The sequence below is a fragment of the Chelmon rostratus genome, chromosome 3 (assembly GCF_017976325.1).
Source record: "Chelmon rostratus isolate fCheRos1 chromosome 3, fCheRos1.pri, whole genome shotgun sequence".
In the NCBI taxonomy this organism is placed as follows: Eukaryota; Metazoa; Chordata; class Actinopteri; order Chaetodontiformes; family Chaetodontidae; genus Chelmon; species Chelmon rostratus.
Genome location: NC_055660.1, coordinates 19,385,456 through 19,406,103, shown reverse-complemented (window position 1 = coordinate 19,406,103; position 20,648 = coordinate 19,385,456). Strand labels below are relative to the sequence as shown.

The 20,648-nt window shown below is 41.3% G+C and overlaps 1 protein-coding gene across 1 annotated transcript in view; it reads left to right on the top strand.

Moving 5' to 3' along the window:
* The window catches only part of LOC121604556 (alpha-1,6-mannosylglycoprotein 6-beta-N-acetylglucosaminyltransferase B-like), a 111,284-nt gene that overhangs the window by 6,284 nt on the left and 84,352 nt on the right, over positions 1–20,648 (top strand). The gene's annotated exons all lie outside the window — the stretch shown is intronic.

Genomic DNA, 20,648 nt, shown 5'->3' with positions numbered 1-20,648 from the left:
GCCCTGAACCCCCCAGGATTCTCTGGAGGCTCGCCACTATATGGAAGTCCATTAAAGCAAGCCTATTTAACTTTTGTTGTAACCACAAGTGGAAACTGTGGTATGATGATGCACTGAGTTTCAGTCGTGAGTCAGTGGTTGAGTTTAGTGCAGAAGACAAACATTAGCTACTGACAAGCACAAAACAAATTTTCACAAACCTAAACGACAGAAAATATGGTATATACTAATTAATTTTTTGGAATGGCAGGTAGGGTCATGAAGGGTTGAACAAGAATCAGGTGTGGAGGGATGAACGGAAGATCAAATGGGGATCAATGATGGGCCTGAAGATATCGCAGAACACCAAATTCAGAATTTTCTTCAAATTTTTGGGTTCTGGTCTTTTCACACTCTCCAGTGAAGCAGAGCTACTTTATTCTGTCGTTACTCTGTCTGTGTTTATTTTTATTTGTCTGGAAGATATCTCACTTTGCTAATAAACTGTATTTTGAGTTAGGCTTTATCATAATCATGTTTGGTGGGTCTTGATGAGCCTCTTGTGGTTCCTGTTTTGAGAGGGAAGGAGGAACAGGCTGCGGGGGAGAGAGTTGTGAGAACTGAGACCAACGGGAGAGAATGGAGTTAGACACACCTACCTATATAGGTAGGCACAGAAAAGTGAAGTAGGGCGAGGCGTGGTTTTTGCTTCTGACCTTAAGTTGTGATGACTGCATTTAACGCTAAACAGTCTGTTAAAATATGTTCAGATTCGTAAGAGCAGAGCAAGTTTCGAGAGCAAGTGAGGTTAGATTTTTGACTTTGCATGCACAAATACATCTCAGCGTGTTAATTTGTCTACAAAAAATACTGTAAATAATGACCCTAACAACCATTAATTTCCATAACACTGCACATTGATTGCCAGTGTTGCATGCACACTGAAGCCTGTATCCGGCAAAGCCATATCTAACCGGTGAGATATCATTAACACGTAGGCCGACTGGCGCTATCGCATGACCCAGAGTGAAGGCTGACCGCCAGGGGCAAGGCAGGGGAAAAAGAGCGTTTTTGTAATCTCCTGCTATACAGGGTGCGAAGATTGAAAGTCAGAGGTCATTTGGTGTGGAGGCCAGCCACTTATCCCTTCTGCTCAGAGTTAAAATAAGCAATCCTGCCTTCTGAGGGCTGCTTCCACATGTGTGTGGGCACAACAGTAGCCGAAGCGCGCCATGTGTCAGTTTACGTGGGCGTGCGAGCAACTGAAAGACGATGCAAGTGCTACTTTAAGTGTGAATGAGTCAGGTGTTGGTGAGTATATGGTTCATGCTGTAGTCTGTCAGAGAAAAAGACGAACCAGGAAGACAGAAACAGAACATAGTGGACTTAACTGATTGATGCATATTGAAAATCAAGCTGTGTTTGTGGGAGAGAGAGCGAGATAATGGGGAAGGGTGGTGGTCATTTGGTATTTACTGTGTTTGTAATAAATTGAGATTACTGCCTTTGTGTGATAAATTAAGATTAGTGTGTATACACCAGTGTTTCTCAGTAAGATGTACTTGATTAATCAGCTACTCACGCTGCTGCCTGGGACATCTGGAGCAAGCTCATTAAAAACTGTATAGTGTCCAACCGTGCTTCCCCATCAGAGTTCACTTCATGTGTGCACTTCTCTAAATGTATGTGTTTGTGTGTGTATCCCTTTATGTACAGTAGGTAAATACTTTTGTGCTTGTCTATGCACAAAATGATGCTCGTATCTCTATCATTTACAGTGCGCCTGTCTGGGTACATTTGTTTGCGTGCATGCCCCTCTGTTTCACCCTCTTTCCTCCCTTTATGCGTGTATCTGTGGTTTGCTACCTCTCACTGTTTTTGCTGCCTTCTCCATTTGAGTGTGTACGTGTGTGTTTATGTGTGTTTGTGATGAGCTGGCAGGAAATCGGCTGTTAAATGGGGCGACAGCCGCAATGTGGGACAAGATTGAGACCAGAGAGACTGAGAGACCGATCCATCTGCTCTCTGCAAATCAGCCCCGCAAAAAACAACTGGCCCTTTTCATTAAGCCTCCACTCGCCACCTGCAGAGCAGCACACACATGCACGCGCGCGCGCGCACACACACACACACACACACACGCCACTTCCGTGTCTCATTAAGTACATGTCATTTCTGGCAGACCTTCCATGTGAAACTATACAACATTGCCAAATTAAGAATTTGGTTCTGGTCTTTTCACACAGACCAGCAAAGCAGAGCGAGTTTATTCTGTGGTCACTTTATCTGTGGTTATTTTTATTTGCCCTGAAGACATCTCACTTTGCTGATAAACAGCCATTTTTGAACATTTTTCCACAGCTTTATCACTTAGGATTTATTGTAACTATGTTTGTGATCATTTGACAGCTACTAAGAAATTCTGGATTTTCTGGTTTGGGAGCAGGTTGGGCTGAACAATTAATGGTTTTATATTGTAATCATATTTGAATGAGTACAATTATAAAATCCAAGGACCATAATTTTTATTACAATTTACATAATCAAATAAAAGTTTAAGCTGGCAATTGATGATTTCATTGCCTGAGATGACATCTGCTGCTGGTGAATTCATTTAGCTGTAGAAAATGAATGTTAGTTCTTTGAGTTGGGCAAACAACAAATTCTTGGCTGTTTATGCCTTCTTCCCTACATGCCTGTGTCTGTACAATTAACACTTTGCCAAAGATGGTTTTGCACAAGCAGGAACACCACTGAAAGAAATAAGGAGTTGGCTGTGTGGTTTTTCTGTTCCAGGAGCAGTTTTATTTGTGGTCCACTGATAATGACGTTTTTCCAACTCATGCCATACATTATGCTGCGCGGGCTTACTTCTCACCTATAAAACCTTTATTCCCAAGTTAAAACAAAGCAATTTTACAAAGAGTTTTGCTTGACACAGCAAACTGTCAAAAGCTGTTTTGTCTTGTCCATTGCCTTTAGCTCTTTCTCAAACATGACCTCTAAATGAAAATGCTCCACTGCAATAATGGGCCAGATGCCGTTCTTTAAAAGATCAGTGTCATATTGATGACTGAATTTAGCAATTTTAATGTATGGGTGACATTCTGAGCTAAAGAAGACAGCTAATGGTCACTGCTGTCCATTTATATTCTCTAAAAATGTGCATGTGTTTAGAAGTCATTGTCTCCTTTCTACATCGAGAGTTGAGGATGACAGCAGCTGTCATATAAGGCTAATCCATGCTGTGTCGACGGCAAGGTCATCAGGAACACAAGCAGACAAGTTGCTTTTTTCTATTTAAATCAGATGCACAGGCTTTCATCTTGCATTGTGTCTTAGCCATTTTTACACAGATATTAGCTTGCCGTTTGCACACAATAACAGCCAAATTTGTGTAGGGCTTTGTCACCTTAGTGGGAGTTGCGCTGAGAGCAATTGTTTGGGTATTAGCTGAATTTCATCACCACCTCTCGCTTCTGTGGATTATCAGCTTCCACAGGAGGTTCAGAGTGCTGGGCTTTCTCTGAAATCCCCGTCTCTCCTCAGTGACTCACAAACTCATCAAGAGCTGTGAGCCGGAGATGGAGAGGTAGGGACTCAATAGTGAAAATTAGAGAGTAGAGGAGGAGGAAAGAGGTGGAATGAGAGTGGAGCTTGTATATGTTTGTGTGTGTATCTGTGATTAAGCAAGAGAATGAAACTGCTAGAGGTTGCATTGCTCACAGCAGAGTCGGATGAAAAATGGATAAAAAGGTACATACACAGAAATCTTTCACTAGATTAAAATACATCAGACATGAGGGAGATGTTAGCTTGATCAAAGGCCCTCCCTATGGAGCTTGTTCATACTCTGCAGTTTATTACATTAACAAGGACCCATGACAATCCCTTCACCCTGTTTGTTCTAGCTGAAACACTCGAGGCTTTCTCTGTCTAGGTGGGTCCCTGCTGGGAGAGAGAATAGGATTTTATAATTTTGCAGTTCTCTCATTGGTGTAGGTTTGATGGCTAACTGCTTGAGAATGCTGTCAATCGAGGACTGTAATTCATGAAATGGAAGACTTCCAGTCGCTATGAGGAGATAACTCTGTTTTTGAAATGCTGCTGCTGTGCTTGGAGCAAGGGGCAGAGACTAATGGTTGTTTGACTCGCATTGAACTCTGTACGTCTCAAAGTTTCAAACGTCTCAAACGTCATCAGTCAGAAAAAGATTCACAGCATGTGTCACATTCCAGTGAGGCATTCTTACGCATGTTCTAAGAGGATCTCAGCCAAGGGTTTATATACTCATTAAAGTAACAGCATATATGCGGTTCTTTGGTCATTATAAAGTGTACATTGCCTGATTGAGCACATGCACTGTATATTTCAGTACATCAGTATGCAGTAGCTGGTACCAGTTGAGCACATCAGACACCCCCGCTCTGTGGTCCCCTTTCATGTTTTTTTTACACTGGCGGTTCATCTCTATCACACACTCCCTGCAGTTATGTTGCCTTCCCATCGCTTCATGTCGAACAAATCTGGCATGACAATCTTCTGCATGTCGCAGGCGCTAGGTGCAGCAGGAGACTCACTCGGGGAGTACACTTTATTAGTGCACTCATAGCCTGGGGAGTTTGAGTGGACAGCGTGTGTGTGTGTGCGTGTGAGTATGGGTTTATGGTTTTATGATTCTCTCTGGATAACGCGTCAACTCAGTGCCAAAAATATAAAATGGTTTGGGAGTGAATCTGTGTGTGTGTGTGTGTGTGTGTGTGCCTATGTATGTGTGTGTTCCTGTCCTCACAAGTATAGAAAGTAGAGAGCATCAGGATAATCTTCCAAATTCTAAATCAAGGCAATTTAGCCAATTTTCACTTATAGAGTCCTATAGTGTAGCCACCTGATAGTGCTGGAAACTTTTATTGAGTTCAGGTGTGGAATATGTGATAAAAAGATCAGGTATCGCTGTACAGTGGAAACTATCTTACCTGATTAGGTCACTTACCTCAGATACAAGATGAAATGTAATGTGGAATGAAGCATTAGTCTAGCAATGAGATGATACTGTATGCTTCTGGTGAATTTAGCTATTTCCCACATATGCTGTCACATACACATACACACATGAAAACTCTAGGTTGCCTTTTTTAGGTCTGTGTGTATGGTATGTGTGCACATGATTTTGTGCATGCAGTGGATCAGAGTTTTGCTATCAGCTTGTTTTTTGTGCTCAAATGACTGACTTTACAAATGCGTAAATTGCAGCCTGAAGGCTGATTAATGCCAGCCTTCTGGGTTTGGAGAAGATTTATTGGTCTATTTCTCTTCAGAGAGGAGCTGCTATTTGATCCCCATCCATAAAGCAAAGCAAAGCCAAGCACCATTCAATCAAATTGCACCCAGAGACGTAAAAAAGGCAAGTTAGAGGGTAAGTAGGAAAAACTATGGCATGGGGTCTAGATTAGGGTGAGGCTAAGATTAGACTGGTTAGATGAGTGGTAATGTAAGTATGTAGTGGTACCTGTAGCAACTAGTGTCAGGTATATGGGGATGTATGTGGTTAAAGGAAGTTGATGAGTCGTGTAAGGCGGTAAATGAACATCACACATAATGGTAATCTCACTGACAGATCTGTTTTTCCACCTCTACAATTTTTCCTTCAAAAGTGCAGTTGGAGCATGTATCCAGAGGACCATATTGTGAAATTGCTAAGTCCTCTGCTTGCTGCTGCTTTGCTGTTTACCTTCACTCTTGGCCAGGGCAGGGGGGAATACAGAGAGAGATACTCCACATAGAGCAACCAGCAGGAGACACTATTGTTGTGACATGATGATCCTTCACCAGCTTCCCACCTGTGAGCACTGCCAATTGCATCTAAAGGCCAAACCAAAAACACCTCTAACAGGGACTGAACACAGTTCCCCAGTTCAGAAGTTATGATCCAAATTCTTCTGGTATATATCCCCTGACTGGTAAACAAATGCTAAATGGATTTAAAAAATTGGACATCACTGTAATATTCACCGCCCTCGTCAGTGTGTCTTTGAGAGGCAACACAACCCCCAACTGCTCTAATGGAGCTGCACAGTGGGGAGAAATAGAAGATTGCGCTTTGCACTTAAACAGCTTTGAGGTTGGAAGGTGAAGAATTACTGTGCTTGCTGAAAAGGGAGCAAAGGTGCTCAGTCAATACACCATGAGATGTTGATTTAAAAAGGAGAGCATTTGTTGGCATCTGCAGTTTTAGTGCTGTGTGGAAACACCACAAGGACCAAACTGCTGCCATATTATTTGAGTGTTGAGCTCCGAGTGTCAAAGACACTTGCATCATGGAGTGGACAGTGCATAGCAAATGGTTATCTGCTCTTTGAAGGGAACTCTGGAAGAATCAGTGCAGCTATGAGGATTCTGCTGGAAGAACTAACCCCCCCCCCCCCATAACAAACACATTAATAAACATTAAGTCTTAGTTAAAACAACAGTACCAAAGACCTAGCAGTATGGAGGAGTTCGGGGTGGTGGAGGGAAGAAAAGGTGTTGACACGAAGGTACAGTATCAGCGGAGTATTAGTGACAAGCGACAGGCTTTACAACTTGTAATTGCAGCAGATGAATGAATATGATGGGATGTTTGTAGTCAGCTGGTCGCCAAACATCTGTTGAACGAGCCACCGAGGGTAAAGCATGAATGAAACATCTGATGACACAGCTCATGCAAGTATAAATTTGGTGTTCTGCATGAACTAACACTACGCTCCATTTTTCTTTGTCACTGGTACTAACGCTCACCAGCATCTAAGTTAGATTCCTGTGCACTTTTTTTCGTTTGCCCTATATCTATTTAACACACCTGTACTATCCATATTTTTATCTGTCCTACCAACTTTGTGCGAACTTCAGGCCATTCACCATGTTTTTCCATCCTGATTCCATTCCTAACACAGTACATATTAATGAGAAATCCTATCCACTTTCCAAGTGTGGAGGGCCATTGTTCTGACCTAAGTGCTATTACCCGGCGGTAAATGAGAAATTTCTCCACAGCACATTATATTATGGTTATGTCTCTGGTAAGGTTACTCTGCAGCAATATGCTGTCTCAATTACCCGGCCTGCATCAAGCTTTGTCTACAGGTCGCTAGCTCATCGTTTCCTCAGCCATAAGCTGGTAATTTTCTCGAGCCCTGACTGTGTCATACTCGAGCGTGCTTGTGCTTCCTTTCTGCAGATATACGCAAATGGTGTTTAGGAAGCCATGGCCTCTGTTGCCTGACAGTTTTGGGAAAACTACTGACCGTATTACGTCTGTTTTGACAGTAATGACAGCTGTATTTGTCTGGTTTCTTTACTGGTGTGGGCTGATAAAGTCATGAAAGCACACCAAGCATGACTTGAGATTATGTCTTTCCTCGAGCCACCTCTTTTCCCACTTCTTTCTCCTTCTCCTCCTGCTTCTCATTCTCTCTCATTTCTTTTCCTCAGTGATGAATATATTAAGGGCCTGGTGTGAGACTGAATAATTGCAGGGTAGCTGTAGCTTTTTCTTTGTTTCTTCTTCTGCGCCCCTTTTTTTCTGCTCTGTGCCTGTGCTGAACGCTGTTGGACAGCCCCTTTCCCGAACGCACAAACACTCCTGCCTTTGTCTAAAAAGTGACATAAATGATTGCTGCAGTGCAGGGGAATTCATTTATTTGGCACAAAGTATATAGGGGAAGGGTGATGAAAAGATGAGCAAATGAAGGTTTCTCAACCATTTTACTATCTTCAAAGTGACATTTTTGACTCCAAATAATAAAGCTTAGTTTCAGATGGTTAGCAGACAGTTTGAGACAGTATCAGTAAGCCAGTCTCCCAAGCCTTTTCTTCATGTACGGTCGACCATGCATCTTTTGTTGTATTTTTGCCGGTTGAAAAACATCTACAATGATCTTCCTTGAGATGGTTTGAAAGATGGCTATATGTGCAAAGGACCTGGCAAAATACTGCAAGATAGTCTCAATTGTTGTTCAAATAGTTCAGTAATATCTTTCAGCTGATGTATGAAAAATGCCAAATTAAGCAACTATAACCTCAAACAAGAACCCTGAGTGAATGCATACTATTGCCCTTGTCATGAGAAGACAAACACAAAAACAAGCCTGACAGAGAATTTGTGATTGGCTGCTGGCATGTGACATGGCACTCTCTTGTTGTATTGCAAAATGAAACTGCCCCTGGTCGAAATGGGTAGAGAGCAGAACTAGGCTGAGAAAGGCATGCATAAGCTACCATTAATAAATATTATTGCCAACACTGATTATAGATTAGTGTGGCACAGTAAATCCCATACACTGTATATACTGTATCTGAAGTGCTTTGTTGGATATGGTGCTTGTGTTGCAGCGCAACGTCTATGAGGACACTGCTGCTATTTCAGGAAATGCTGCAAGGAGGAAGTGACACGTCTCTTAGGGCGGCAGAGAAGCAGCATAGATAGACGGATGAGGAGAAAACAAAGGATGAGAGAGGTTGCTCTAATAAGAGTTAACTCTGCTCTGCTCTGTTTGTCTCTCAGTGCAATTCACTCCTGTTTGATTTGCATTGTTTGCTGCATTAACACTGCAGCTCTCTTTTCATCTTTGTCAACGTGTCTCTTTCTTTCTCTCCCTCTCGGTTTTGTCTCTTGCTGTGGCGTCTTCTTTGAGGGCAGGACATTTGTCACCAGTGCAAGAAGTTGCTTTGGAAGTTTGACACACGGGACACAATCAGTGCAGTGGTCAATCAAGGATAATTAGCTGCATGTGCCAACCCACAACCACTGCTGATATGAGTTGCTGATATGAGTTGTGACATTTCAAATCAGTATCAAGTAGACGCAAATTGCCTTATTAGCATCCAGCATCCAAATCAGTTTTAATGGACCTCACTGCTTCCCTGTGTAGAAAACACTAATATTGAACTGAAATATACAAAGCATAAGGCATAATCTGTTTTATAAGATACACCCTCCAGTTTGTGTGAAACAATCATGTGTGGAAGAAAATGCATCGTGTGTTTATACACAAAGCTACCAAAGTGATGATCTTCTATTATGTATGTATATAAGCAGGCATCATCATTTTATTGTCAGTGTTTAACATGGGGGCATTTTCTTATTATTTATTTTCATGGCTGAATTCAGTTATTGCGCTTTCTTATGGTGTTAGTGACAAAATGGTAATGTTAGTGATTGGGATCCATCAATGTTCACACATAAAATGATCAAAATGAACAGATTTCCATACATACAGCGTGAAGTTTTACTGCAGGCATTTTTCAAATTTTACAAACACTAATAACACAAAGGAAATGCTTTGATTATAAAACAGCTAGGTGTAAGGATAGAGACACTCATTCCCTCTGTTCCTCTAAGCTATACTCAAACACTCAAAACAGTTTCTTAAATCTTTTCTCGCCGACCCTACAGTACGTCAGCCCTCCATCTCTGCATGATGAACACAGAGAACAGCTCCTGCTGACAGCTAATGACAGAGAATGAGAGAAGCAGTTTGACCACAGACAAAAAGAAATGAATGGGAGCTCTAGTGAGTCTTTCTAAGTACTAGACAGGTGGACTTAACCTAATCTAGGTGTGCGTGTGCGTGTGCGAGCGCGCGCATCACCAAAGGAGATGCTGCGTCGGGGCTGGGCTGTAAAGCTCAGCTGGAAGTAGGGGGAAGTGATTGCTGTGAGTTTAAGAAAGGAGGAGAAAGCTCAGTTGAGGGCAGCTGAAAGTTTTCATTTTAAAACTGGGGATACACATGGGTGCAAAGCTAAATTAAGATGCATGTGGGCCGAAAAGACAAATGCACAAACACTGTCTTTTTGTGCACTCGTCACGCAGTCAGTTGAAATTACGTTCAGCCTCCCTGCATCTCCCTTTTCTTCTCTATTCACTTCACTGTGTCTGCCACATGACTTAAACACACACACACACACACACATACACACACATATATACACACACACACACTTATGCGTCTTTCCTTTGCTTCCAGTAATCACGTGGCAAGCAATAATCACACCGGCTGCATTGATATTAGCTGTTACACGACACATCTGTCAGCAGTGCATGATAATGTCATGAAGCTGCCGATGTTTGCCACCATGTTGTTGCACATAAACACCCACACAAGCTGTCCCTAATGGTTACCTTATCAGCATCAACATCCAATAACCGTTTTTTTTTTACCACTGTCAGGTGCAGCTGTTTGGACAGCGTTCTTGATAAATGTTACTAGATAAAGGGGGAAAGGAGGCTTAATTTTGCAGTTAAATTGTTCTCTTTTGTTGGTATAGTCACTCTCAGGTGGTTAATCTTACTTGTCACAGAATTAAATGTATCAAACCACTGTCTACTTGCTCGAAATATTTGTAGGGCATCTTCATAGTAGATAATGTCACACAGAGGGTATATACAACCCGGATTCCATAACAGTTGGGACGCTGTGTTGAATGTGAATAAAAACAGAATGCAATGAGTCCTTTTCAACCTACGGTACAAAGATATTTAAGTTCAAACTGATAAACTTTGTTGCCAGCCATGACAGCCTTGCTGGATTTGTTTTCACCTTGTTTGTGTGTACATGTGTACATGTGTCTGTGTGTCTATGTATGTGCGTGTTTGTGTGTGTGTGCATGTGTATATCTTATGACAGCAGAGTAGAGGAACACAACGGAGAGAATAGCTGGATCTGGGATTTTAACTTGGAGTAAGTCAGTACTGCTAACAGTAAGTCCAGTTTTGTGGTCGGGAGATGACTTGCTATCAAACACAACAGCTAAATTTGTTAAGCAGTGAGTTGGATTCAAGACAGACAATGTGAAAAAATCTGAAATATCATGAAAAAAACTTTGCAACATTCGTAGCAGTATCTTAGGGCAATACAACAAATCTAAAGCCATTGCGTTTAGATTTGGATAATTTGTGCACTCTGTTGTGCAACTGTTGAATGTGCTGCATGCTTAGGTTGCTTTATTACCAGCTGCGATAGTGTAGCTGGTACTGTTTTCACCTTGTGAGTCTGTCTGTCTCTCTGCGTGTCCTCATGGCAAAGTGTGGTCCCAGAGACGTGAACTATAGCAGGGACTACCACTGAGGTCTTTTCTTTTTGGACAGGTGTTTACATGTCTGCCTGTGGCCAGATTTTGTCAACGCAATTGCATCACCACAATGGAAGATGCAGTCACGTAACTTTATACATAGCTGGGATCAAAAAGAAGGTTGGGACAGTGCTACTAATGAAACTGACTTTCTCTCAAAGCACTACCCTTTTTGGCTTTTTCGTTTAAAAAAAATAGCTCGTTGTTATTTCTGTAAATTGTCTATTTATTACCAAGACATTTATTAGTAATACAGTTAAGATGACAGAAAAAATATGAGTGTGTTGTGTCGCTTGTTGATTTAAGGGGCACTCCCTACTGAAAATTTTAGGAGCACCACTGGGACCGTTGCTACTAGTGGAAAGAAATAGGTCTGGAGTCCTGCCTACCACTGTGTTACATCACTTTTTCTCTTAACAACACTCAGTAGGCATCTGGGAAGTGAGTATACTAATAGTTGAAGTTTTGAAAGCGAAATCTTTTCCCATTCTTGCCTGATTATGACTTCAGTTGCTCTACAGTCGGCATCTCTGTTGTATTATTTTGTGCTTCATAATGTGCCACACATTTCCAATGGGACACAGGACTGCAGGCAGGCCAGTCTAGTACTCGTCCTCTTTTACTACAAAGCCACACTGCAGTAAAACGTGCAGAACGTGGCTTGGTAATGTCTTGTAGGGACGTCCCTGAAAAGACTTTGTCTGGATGGCAGCATAAGTTGCTCAAAATCTGGTATCTTCCTGTCAGCGTTAATGATGCCTTCACAGATGTGCAAGCAAACACACACCAACAACTATCACAGATGCTGGCTTTTGACCTTTGTGACAGTAACAATCTAGATGATCCGTTTCATCTTTAGCCCAGAAGATACCAAGTCCATGATTTGCAACAAAATGTGGACTCATCAGACCTCAGCACACTTGTCCACTTTGCGTCTGTCCATCTCAGATGACCTCGGGACCAGAGAATTTGTGTGTTTTTGATAAATGGCTTTGGCTTTGCATCGAAGAGTCTTTGTTTGTATTTGTAAATGCAGCAATGAATTGCATTAACTGACAGCGGTTTTCCAAAGCGTTCCAGAGCCCATGCAGTAATATCCTTTATACAGTCATGTCAGTTCTACTGCAGTGCTGCCTGAAGGATCAGAGGTCACAGGCATTCAGTGCTGGTTTTTGGCCTTGCCCCTTACGTGCAGAGATTTCTCTGCATTCTCTTTTAATCATATTGAGGATTGCAGATGGTGAAATCATTAAATTCCTTACAATGTTGAGAAACGTTCTTAAACATTATTTGCCTGCACAGTTTTTCACAAACTGGTGAACCTAGCCCCATCCTTGCTGGTGGAAGCATGAGCTTTTCGAGGATGCCCATTTCGTACCCAATCATGATACTATAACCTCTTACCAATGAACCTGTTTACCTGTGGAATGTTCCAAACAGGTGTTTTTGGAGTGTTCCACAACTTTCCCAGTCTTTTGTTGCTCCTGTACCAACATGTTTGAACTGTGTTACTGGCATCAAATTCAGGATGAACATGTGTTTGCAAAAATCAATGAAGTTGATGACATAAAACATTAAATATGTTGTCTTTGTACTGTTGGCACTGTGTTTGTCTACAACATGCTTAGCCTGAAAAAGTACATTTCCATTACTGTTTATTACCTTCTTGATAATAAGACACTGGGTGTTCTTGATTGTGAGATACTAATTAATGAATGTGTTCATAGAAATCTACAGAACATACGTAAACAGTATCCACAGAGAAAAACACTTTGTCCTTCGCTATGGCCATATATTGAATGGGAACAAACACTTCAATGCTTTATGTTGACATACATGCTGCCTGCTGATGGCTCTCTTCCACTCGAGTATCTGTTCAGAAGCTTACTGAACTGATCTGGTAGTGTGTGTGTGTGTGTGTGTGTGTGTGTGTGTGTGTGTGTGTGTGTGTGTGTGTGTGTGTGTGTGTGTGTGTGTGTGTGTGTGTGCTATACTGCCAAGCCTTGGGCTCTTCTCCCTGGGAAAGTTTAAATGGCATTACCTGTCAGCTTGGATGATAGGGCCCATCCGTTTCTCAGTAAATAAAAGACGTGCCGAAGCGCAACAGAAAAAGCATTTTCTAAAAGGTTTTCCCAAATCTCTCATACTTTGTTTCTGTCATGTAACATTCAGTAGATTTGTCTGCTGAGAAATGCATCCCGTTTGAATGGGAACAGATTTAACAAGCACTACTTTTCCCTGTCAGAAACACTCACCTAACAATCGATGTGGTGGAGTACAGTCGCTTTCCTGGGATTTACAAATCATAGCATGTTTAAACCTGTTCATTTCAAGCACAAGTTTATTTTTAGTCTCAGAGGCAAGGCGTGAAACACTTACAGTGTTGTACCGCTGCTAATTATGGCTTTTGGCTTATATTAGCAGTCTCAAAATGACTTAATCTTGGTCTGCAGGGCCTGTAAGTAAGGGTTTAAATGTTCATGTCAGTCAGTGCATATACAGGCATGTATGCTAGCTGGTTTCATTTTTTGCCCATCATACGTACATGTGGGCATGTTGGTTCAGATTTAAATTTCTCGATCTGCATTTGGAAGATTAAGTAAGATTAATCCGTTCTGATTGATCACTTTCATTTCCTTAATGGACCCGCTCAAGGCGCCGTCAGTCTCTGTGGCTCCCAGCACGCTATCAGTCTGAGAAAAATGAAATGTGTCCAACTCAGCATCCTGTGGTTAAGGAATTTTCCTTATATATGATACATATAAACCTGTATTTCATGCTGTAGATTAGTTACACATTCAAACCAGTGGTCTCATCATTTCCAAGCGTATAGCGTTGTGTATGTTTATGCACCAATCCCTGCTCTCTGTCGCACATATGCAGCTAACTGTACCCACAAGCTTTCAGAGCAGCTGACCTCAGACAGTTTAGCAAGTCGATGGAGAAAATTGCCTCAAGCCCCTCAGCACAGCAAATAAAATCTATGCTACATTCACATTGAGAAAAAAAAAATGTTAACAGTAGTTTGATGCATTTTACATCTACATTCAAATGGACCCAGTTTAGAGCAGTTAGTATATCTTCCTCTATGATCCTGTTTTGCCTGTGTGAATTATGGATCTGTTCATGTGTAAACCACCCCGTGTCCATGGTGTCCATTGTTTTATTCCTGTAAGTATACACTAGTCCCCCTCCTCTATCTGCAGACAAAGCGCCTCTTACATTATGGATGTATATGTGGTCCTGGCTCTGCTGCTATCTTCATGCTGGCATGCAACGTTTCCTGCTCTGCATGTCTTGTAGATGCACTGACGTGACTGTCACTGTCATGTTTCAACATGGTGTCTATAACAAACATTGCAGTGTCCGGTTATCACGGAGTGCGTCACCCTCATATCATCAACCATTAGTTAGTTGCATGTGTCTCCCTCACTCTGGCCTTATTTCCTTTGTCCTCATGAAGGACAAAATGCTGGCAGCGAGTGAATTACTGCCTCTACCTTTAAGCTAAATGTCTGCTGTCTGCAGCTGAGCGAATCAATACCCTACCACCATTACCAGACCAATCAGTGTCACTGCTGTCAATGACCAGACAAAATCTGTTGAGGTTAAGCTGTGTTGTGCGTGTCTTTGTGACCACGCATCATCATTTGTTGGACAAAGGTGGGGTGTCGAAGGAACAAGTTGCCTCTTTTCACTGCCAATATATTGATGTTGCTCTGTAACATTTAAGCTACATCCATTTCTCCAGTGCACAGTTCGGATGTTATAAAGCATACAGCACTGAACCAAAGCCACCCCACTGAAAAAGAGTTATGGTACCATCTTTTTACAGATATATAGTATATCAGTATTGCTGTATGTTGGCCCAGAACTAACAAGAAGTGACAGAGATGCCAAACTCGGTTTGAGGCTATTTTGAACCAGTGTCACCAGAGAGGACTGACAAGTTGATTTTTCAACCAGAAAATGCCCCACTCATAATTCTTAAAAAAAAAAAACAACAACAACAATCCATGTCAAGACTGTTTGTTTACATTATGTTTTTATCCTTTGAAAAAAGGTATCTCAGTATCCGCCTCAGACATCTTATATTGGCTGGGCTGTAGTGGATATATATGGGGAAAAAAAAGGTCAATAGTCTAATGAACCACTTTGTGGCATTATACCTTTAAAGACTTAATACCAGACTGAAAAGATGTGTTTAACTGCACTCTCAGGACGGAAGTTTTAAGTTTGTTGCACCTCTGACCACACCCCACAGTGATCTCACAGTGATGTCACAGTGTACTAAAACACCCTGCAACACACATCTACAGCAAAGGTAACAGTAATGATAACTGGTTTGGCTTAAGTATTGAAATTGCACTATAAAAAAGCAACCCCTTTTTTCTGATATAAACATAATATCACTTTGTGTGTGTCGGCTCTTTTTCAAAGAGACTTTATTTGCATACTTAGATGGAAAGGTGGCAGGCTACTGTATTGCAATGAAACTGAATAGTGGCATAAGAAGTGGATAAATCTTATCTTGTAAGAGAAATAAGTTATAGATTTCAGCTTTGAGAGAAACAAGCTCTACAGGACACATATTGAACATACAGCACACACAGTCTTATTAAATATGCCACACACAAAGAACCGGTAGTACAGTTATATATTTATTTGTGTTCACATTTTCTCACATAGGAACAACACAAACACACCGTCTAGTCCCAGTCATCAATATTTCAAAAGAACATCATTCTCAGCACAGGGGAATGAATAAATAATTGATTAGCCATCCTGCAGGATTTAATAAGTGTGTTATTTGCATGCATGGTGTTATTGTTTGCGTGTTGCGCGTCTGTATGAATGTGAGTGCGGTGTGCACGTTTCTACTGGGCCGGCTATAATCATTGCACACTATCGCCTTTAAGTGGCTAGAAATGTTGTCAACACAGCACCCACTTTGTTCCGAATCTCCCTCTACAACAGCTAACGTCTCATCTCTGCATCAGCATCAGCAGAATAAAACACAGTAGTGTCTCAGGTAGCTGAAAGATAATACAATTAGGCAGAGACCGCCGAGCCTCAGCCGCAAACAGAGGCTTATCGAAGCTGACATAGCTGTCAGATTAAGCTGGGAGGGAGACAGATCAGAGTCTGAGCTTTAGTATATGTATTTGTTGATGTATGAGTGTTTGGATGTGTATGAGACAGAGACAGAGCAGGCAGACGCAGCAGCATGCTGCAGATTACACAGCAGAGAGTTGATCGGAAATTGGAGGTCGCTCTTGTCTTAGTCCACTTGAACACAATCCCGATAGGGACTCTGTCATTTGGCCTAGTTTCTGCTTTACAATTTCCCTCCATCCCCTTGCCTCTGTTTGGTTTCTTCTTCTCTGTTTCTTCTCTCCTTATCCTCAGCTACAGATTTCAAAAATAATGAAACACTTTTAATATAACTCTGTTGGCCTCTCAGTTAACTTTACTTGACTCAGATTTCACAGTGTGCTCGCTCGAGGTCATAACAGATGTGTGTAATGGATCAGAATATTTCGTTCATTCGTACCTTCATTTGGAGCTATCAATTCAACGACTCTGTTTCATACCAGCAATATGTTGAACCTCACATTCATCCACTAAAGTTCATGGGAAATATGCAGCAGTAAATGAATAAATATCACTGTTGATGTGATAGATTATTCAGTGTTTTGCATATACCCTAGGGGGCTCATTGGTTTTGTTTTTGTAATTGTTTCCATAATTATCATGATGGAAGCCACAACATCACACTGAACTCCAAAGCCACCATGCCATACCCAGATGATTTGAATGTGCTCCATACTTAATAACACATATAAAAATAAACACCAATGCCCAGAGCATTCTTATTCAATCGATCAGAAAATGTACACCCTGGATTGGATGTGTACCACTGTTGTCGAAATGAGGTGGAAAATATACAGAGATGAGTGCTGTATCATTCATCCATGAAATCATAATAAGAGTTGTTCATTATTTAGTGCCGCGTTGAGATTAGCTAGCTGCTGCTAGCTGTGTGTCCTGAAAATTTAAACAGTGTCCTCTGTTTTCTGATTTACATCATCTTGGGGAGAAAAGAAACAACATTTGCTGCTTTAAAATTCCATCAGTGACTGAAAGTTTGGAAAGTTTGCACAAAAAGCATTGATGGATTTTCCTGCAAAATGCTTTTTTTTTAGGAGCTACATAGAAGCTACTTGCATTCTAACAAGATGTTTGCTAGCCACAAAACATTTCCTGGGATGTAGCGAAAACTTATTTTCCCAGTTTGAATCCACTGAACTCAATATGAACAACTTAAAAAACTGAATTTGTGCAAGCAACTAGTGTGCTCCCAAGTTAAAGGTAACAACTGTGGGGTTCATCTATAGCAGCGGTTCTCTAACTTATCACTCAAAGGTCCACATCTGAGTTTTAATCAAGGTCAGAGGTCCGGAATGATTGTCGAAAACAAAATACCATTTAATCAATGAATTAACATCACAGCGTGAAACCAAGGCAGATGAGGCTCAGGCAGTTAGTCCATATTTATATCTGACTCAGACAAATTCTTACAACTACATTTACACTAGAAATGAGACACAGTCTGTATCTGTGATGTGGGAGCTGATATTAAATTCTCCGGTGAATTCGGCAGCAACTTAATTAACTAGTAATAAGTAAATGCTCTCAGACTTGTTCCAAGGTGTCAGTCAGTGCTCAATATGTAACCCACACTTCAAATACCAATGAATGAGTTCTTATCTCAACAAATAACTCCTGGATCCCAGGATGTGAACAAGAATACTCAGTTTGAGATTTAGTCACATCTGTTGTCTAATAGATAAGCTTAGTGATTCAGTGACAACTCTGGAGTTACCTCCTGCAGTCCGACCAGTCTGTTACTAACGGCTCCAGGGAATGGCCAGCCTGGGCGCTGAGTGGTTTGATGGCGAGGAGGGAGGATGGAGTTGTAGAATAACCCCATTTTGTAGAACGGGTTAACAATGAATTACAGACTTCTTGGCTCGTTTGCATGGGTTGGCGAGCTAATCAACCCCCAATCTCAGGACAGAATGGACTTGTTCCACATTGGATGTGTGCATTCTTTGGATTCATTATGGATACAGCTGATGATCACTGAGTTATTTGCTTGGCCTGAATTGACTTGCAATGCCACCGGGTGTGAACCGAGGTCCGGATTTTGAGACGCCCTAAGATAAAGCTTATTATTCATTTTCTGCTTTGGCTCTGCAAAACACACAGCACAGTAGTTGGCATTGGCTAAAAGCCTTCACATAAACACTTTTTGCACTGTACATCTAAACTGCCCCCAACCCAGCTGTTCATTTCAACTGTAAACATTTGTTTATCCCCAGTTTGCAACTCAGCCTCCCAGTATCACAAGGCCAGATGTCCATTCTGGCTCCAAGAGTGGTATGTCTTCCCTCCCTCATACACGGCTTCACCAGTCCTTTGCTTCATTACCTGTGAGTCAGAGTAAATAACGGGATGAGTGAAGGTGCCAGGGCGCTGAAGTGTGCCACTGAGCAAAAAAAAAAAAAAAAAGAAAAAGAGCAGCTTTTGCCAAAGCTCTCAGCACAGAGCAAAGCCTTGACAGATGCTAATGTATCTGCTGAGGGCTGAATTATGGAGACAAACACTTATAGGTCCAGAGAGAAAAAGAGAGAAAGACTATTGGATAAGACTTAAGGGGAACAGGGAGCGAGAGACTCCAGGAGGGAAAGTATGAAGAAAGAATCTGTAAGCACATGAAAGAGAGGGGGAGAAAATGGAGACAAAGGACAGAAAGATTATTGAGAGGTCACAGAAATGATTGATTTCAGGAGAGTGAATGTACTCATGGCCCAAATAGCTGGTAAAGTAACTGTACTCTACCTTATGAGATGAATGTGCAGTGAAAGAGTTGAAGGAGAGGCAAAACATTATGAGAAATCCTTTTTTTTTTGGCTTGACATTACACATAATCACCCTAGAAACTGCCCTCTGGCATCTTATGAGTTTTACACCACAGTTGCCAAAACATGTAATCTAAAATGTTTGCCCATGCTGTACAAGGTAGGTATAAAAAAGTTTAGAGGATGCAGTTGAGAATAAATCACTGTCCTCTTAGTCATCACAAAGCTTGGCAGCAGAAGTTACCTGCTCTCAGATCAGCACATCTCTAGAGAGCAAAACTGAAAACAAGTAGCCAGCAAGTGCTTGTGCACAATGAAATATACAGTATTACAAGTGGAAGGCAAGTCAAGGAGGAAATTTCTCATCAATGCCAATTTTACAGTTCAAATTGTATGCCTTTTCTTATTGGATGCTTTCAGGAAGATCCTTACTTTCTTCTGGAGAATGACAGTAAATGTCACACTGACCTATGGCACATATCTAAAAAATCCAGTGTGTGACCCACTTGTCTTAAATCAGTTTTATTGCTGCCCACATTGTCTTGCTCTTCCATCTTTCCCTTACTCTCCCATCAAGGCTACAGTGCAACCGTGTTTCATTGTAATGCTGATTGATTGGAGACCTTCAGGTGATGTAGCGAAAGATAATGGAGAGGCAAAGAAGATACAGCACTTCCAATTACTGCTTCGGGCTTGGCTATGCTTGTCCAAAATGTGAACATCTTTCAGTGTTTGAATATCTTTACTAGCTTATTGAACCGTCCTTATATGGCGCATCTCTTTGTTTCTTATTTTTTCACAAGCTGAATGAGCTTCACAGGACAACAAGCTATCTCAACGTGGTCTCAACCCTTAATGACTTTAAAGGCAGCCACAAGCAAAGCAGTCCAATCTGCCTAATGGAAGTTTCTTTCTTAACTGACATCTATTGCTTTGCTCATGTCTGACGCACAGCTGTTAGCAGATTTATGCAGCATTTTTGAAATGCACAATGCAACCATAGCAACAAAGCTGAAAACATGTAGTTTGTTTGCAAGGATTATTTGTGATTTGTTTCTCTTTAGATTATGTTATAGCCAGATAAACATATTCAGGCATATGTAGTTTTAGAAAATGGAGATAGACGAAAATAGGTGAAGATAATGCTAACGTTTGTTGTTTCATTTTACTCTCCTGCTGGCAAGTTATTTGCTAAAAAAACATTACCATCGAATACTGACTACATGAAGGTAGTTTCTTGTCTGGAAAAAGCTGAATCCAAACTGAGCTGGAAGACATGAAGACATTTTGCTGTCCTTCACCAGTCCTAACTGTTAGTAGCTGTTACTACTGGGGAGTCGTGCTGGTATTTATGCCTTGTTCATGTCATATCAGACCTACCGTAATTACCAGTTTTTCAAACTTAAAGATAGAGTTCGTGTCAGCATCCAAGTTAGAATTGGAAAGTGGGAAACTCAGATTTTTTAGAAAGTCTGATGACTTTGATAACTTGACCTACATCATATAAATAAACCCTACCTTAAAATAACAGCTTCAGAATCTTCTTGATGGTACATTGACTCGTAATAGGAAGAACGGTACTTCTTTCTTTCCCACTCTGTGCCCCCAACACCGACACTTTCATTTTTTGATCTT